The sequence below is a fragment of the Psammomys obesus genome, unplaced genomic scaffold (genome assembly GCF_907164565.1).
Source record: "Psammomys obesus unplaced genomic scaffold, mPsaObe1.curated_primary_1811, whole genome shotgun sequence".
Lineage (NCBI taxonomy): Eukaryota > Metazoa > Chordata > Mammalia > Rodentia > Muridae > Psammomys > Psammomys obesus.
Window position 1 is genome coordinate 3,957,491 of NW_026592732.1, and position 4,685 is coordinate 3,962,175.

General features: G+C 37.6%; 1 pseudogene; it reads left to right on the forward strand.

Moving 5' to 3' along the window:
• The first annotated feature begins 585 nt into the window (after positions 1–585).
• On the forward strand, positions 586–1,707 carry LOC129682892 (heat shock protein HSP 90-beta-like; annotated as a pseudogene).
• The last annotated feature ends 2,978 nt before the right edge of the window (positions 1,708–4,685 follow it).

Sequence of the window (4,685 nt, forward strand, 5' to 3'; positions counted from 1 at the left end):
TATTAAAGTATATATATATATATATATACTAAAGTATATATATTTATAATATATATATACAAAAGTATATATATATATACAATGTATATATGTATATATATATATACAAAAGTATATATATATTATATATATATATATATATATATATCTATATATCTATATCTAGATACATAGATTTATTTTTCCCAGAGCTGAGGACCGAACCCAGGGCTTTGAGCTTGCTAGGCAAGCGCTCTACCACTGAGCTAAATCCCCTGGTATATAATATTCTAAGCTACACTTTTTTTTCTTTGTTGAATAGAGGAACTGGGTACCTGGTGCATATATGTGGGTCTAACATGGGAAGTTGCACTTCCTTCTGGTATTGACGTGGAAGCTTTACCTGCACCAGAAAAGCATTCCACATTGTCAAGTGTGATTTGTATCTCTTTGTGTAGATCAGAAAGAGCAATGGGAAAGAACATTTATAAACCACACATCTGAAAGCCTCAGAGCCCTGACTTCAACAGTCTGGATAAAAAAGATGGAAAAAATGTTAATGTGGTGTCCTCTCCTACCTTCTTCAGACAGATGAAATATATTTAAATGTATGTCATTTGTTTCCATTCCTTCAGAAGGGAAATTCTGGAGCATGGTGAATTCTATGAGAGTCTAGCCAGTGATTGGGAAGACCACTTGGCAGATAAGCACTTCTCCATAGAAGGGCAGTTGGAATTCAGGGCATTTTCTTCATTCCTTGGTAAGTTTTCTTTGACAGTTTTGAGAACAAGAAGAACAACTTGAACTATATGTCCCTTGTATATTCATGATGGACAGCTCCAAGGAGCTGATATCTGTGTACCTCAACTTTACTTGTGGCAGGATTGACACTGAGGACCTGGCACTAAACCCCTCCAGAGAAATGCTTCAGCAGAACAAGAACAAGTGAAAGTCATTTTCAAAAACTTTGTGAAGAAGTGCTCCCAGATCTCTGAGTTGGCTGTCAACAATAAGAATTAAAAGAAACGTTAGAAGGCATTCTCCACGAATTTAAAGGTTGGAATTCATGAAGATTCTATCGTTGGTGCCTCTCTGAACTCCTCTACTGTCACACTCTCAGTCTGGAGATAAGATAACTTCCCAGTCAGAGTTTGTGTCTCACATGAAGGAGTCACAAAGGTCCGTCTACTATATCACTGGTGAGAGCAAAGAGCCGGTGGCCAACTCTGCCTTTGTGGTGTGTGCAGCAGTGGGGCTTTGAGGTCGTATATGTGATGAGCCTATGGACGCATACTGCATGCAGCAGCTCAAGGATTTGATGGAAAGAGCCTGGCCACAGTGACTAAGGACAACTGGAGCTCTCAGAGGATGTGGAAGAGAAGATGGAGGAAATCAAGGCAAAGTCTGAGAATCTCTGCAAGCTCCTGAAGGAGATCTTGGATAAGAAGTTTGAGAAGGTGACAATTACAATAGGCTCATGTCTTCACCCTGTTGCATTCTGGCAAGCACCTATGATTGCGCAGCAAACATGGATGGAACAGATCATGAAAACCCAGGTAGGCACTTTAAGACAACGCTACAATGGGCTACATGATGACCGAAAAAGCACCAAGTGACCAATCCGGAGTGCCTTTTGCTAGTCCTCCACAAATGCCTCAATATAAAAAAGGAAATCTCTCAGTGCACAGCCTGTTGACCTCTTACTGTCCTGTGTCCAATAATGTCTGAAACAGATGGATCGCTGTCATTCGTAATTTCAGTGCTCTCAATTTTTATATTATCCAGTGTGGATTACACTCTGACAAATCAAAACTATTTGTTATCACCTAGAATTATGCAGCATAGAAGAACTGGACATATAATATACTATTTTGATTCTTGAATTTAAAAATAAGACTGTTAAATTCAATAATAACAATAAGACTGATCTCTGAGCTCATATAATCATGCCACTTTTATCAAAATCATTTTAATGGCCCCTAACCATTTAGGGACTATGGTGTGTGTGTGTGTGTGTGTGTGTGTGTGTGTGTGTGTGTGTGTGTGAAGCCCACATAAATTAGCCATTCACTACCTCCCTGATACCCTATAAAAGTAGTCTTTTCATTGTCTACACTAGCATCCTTATTTTTCTCAAATGAATATGTAAAACTAGGCTACAAGTATAAGTCAAAGTTAAAAGAGGTAACTGGCCATAAAAGTAGTTCTCGTTATAAGTCAAGCTGCTGGTTCACAAATAAAATAAACACAAAACATTTTAGTGTCCTCAAAAATCAAGATTCTTTCTAAGTAAAGCTTGATCTTCTGAACTCTATGGCTAGCTCTTTGACCTCCCCAGCCCCCCGTGGGAGGAGCATCCTAGCTTGGCCACAGAGGAGGACATTGCAGCCAGTCCTGGTGAGACCTGATAAGCTAGAGTCGGATGGAAGGGGAGGAGGACCTCCCCTATAAGTGGACTTAGAGAGCAGCAAGGAAGAGATGAGGGAGGGAGGGTGGGATTGGGAGGGAATGAAGGAGAGGCTACGCAATGTAAATAAACTATAATTAATATAAAAAATCAAGAGTCAATAAGATGCCATGAATGTTTTGTGTATATACAGACACATTTGTGTTCAAATATCAAACTATCTTATTCTCTGACCATTCTGCTCAAATAGGAATAAGCATCAGCATAGAATTAAGGCATATGACTTTACAGAGTAGATTTGACTCAAGGACAAAGCATTTACCCTGCATTCTGTTGATTTTACCAAAACATGCCAGGGCACCCCTCATTGTTCACATTACTGCTTACCACAGGTGGCAGGGGTCCACCCAAATTGTCTGCTTGCAAATTGCAGAGAGACTGTCTTGTATAAATATTTATAGTCTCCCATTGCCTTTCTGTTTTATAAGTGACTCACTTTGCCTGGATTATCTGCCTGTTTGTTTATCTTCTTGTCTTGTTTATGTTGACATATGTGTGCGTGTGTGTGTGTGTGTGTGTGTGTGTGTGTGTGTGTGTGTGTGTGTGTAAACCTTAGCATATATGTATATATGTATATACATCCCAAGGTTTACATTTTAGTGAGAGACGTGGTCACATTGGAGATCAAAATGTATCTGAATTCCCCCAAATCCTTGCACAATGAGAAGTAAGCCATCCATGTACTACTCAAGGGAAGGCCATTCCCTGCTTACGACTGGTGGATATGTCAGAAGCAGCTGCAGGGGAAATGGCCCTGTGGGCTTCATAGCATGATAAATGCTTTTTTCCCCTCTTGTTCACACTTTGGCTTTGAAATACAAAGCCATCTACCTTCACATTCTAACACTGTACAGTCTTACTGATTTTCATCATTAGAGTCATATCCTTTATTAGGTCCATAAGAATTGTGTCTTGCAGTTAATTATTTTTTAAAGCTTCTGAATAGATATAGTAACATAAATTCATCTTTATCTATGAAGTATAGAACTATAAGGTCTTTGTACAGAGAAAAATTCAAGGAACCAAGATACCCCCCAGAGTAGAAAGTATTGTGTTGTAGACACATCGAATATATTAAATATATTTATTTTTATGGAGTTTGTAATCTAATAACCTATTGATAAATACTATTTTTAAATTTGTTTGCTTTTAATTGGCTGTGCACTACTCAGGTAATAAGACCTTAGGCTCAGTTTGAGGTTAAAAGGTGGGAATGCACAAGTAAAAATCTTCTTACATTTAACGTGCAATGTAATAAACTAGAATACCTTCTGGATGGAGATTTTGTCGCTCAATTAATTTAGTTTTCCTTTTTCACTGCTAAAAATGTAATATTACACGTATGTAGATACCTGAAAGACTAAGTTGGTTTTAAAACGCAGCCTTTCTCTTGATGTGGTCTCCTGGGAAATAATTCTTGTTGTTCCAATTTTTTTCTAATTATTCCGCTAGCCTACAACCTTCTACCTAGTCCTTGAACAACACCAGCAGAATATTTTTAAAGCCAGTCCTTTGCACTATCGAAAGCCCTTTATTCCACACTTAAATCCTCACTTCCTCCCTATTATTCCTCTAGCCTGCGTTTGCACTGCAGACCCTCAACCTTCTGTTCTGATATTTACAGAGCCATGCGTTCTCTGAATATTGATTCTTTGCACATTTTCCTCTATTTCTGTAATGATTTTCTAATTTACATCAAAATATTTTTAAACAAACACTAGATCAATAATGGTAACTAACCATGTACTCTCCACCATTCTAAATACAATGTGTTTGTATGAATTAATTGGCCTAATATTAAGACACTACAAGTTATTATTAACTCAGTCTTATAAATAAAGAATGCAAGAAGCATAGAAGCTAAGAAAAATGTTCAAGGTCAAATAGTAATAGAGATAAATTAGACGTCTTGATGAAAATTCATCATTTTAATTACTTCTTGTGATGGTTAATATGTGTTGTCAACCAGACAGAGTTTGAAATCACCACCAAAGTACAATACACATCTGTGTCTCATCCTTAACGTGAACATCTTCATGTCCTGGACCGGTATATCAGACTGAGTGAAAATATGAAACAGAGCTGAGTACCAGGACATTTACCTCTCTCTGTTTTCTGATTTCCATCATGATTTCCCGATCACAATAAACTGTGCCCTAAGTTCAGATCATTCCTTTCTTTCTTAAGTTGCTTCTTTTCAGGTATTTGATCAAAGCAATAAAAAAAGTGAGCAATATAT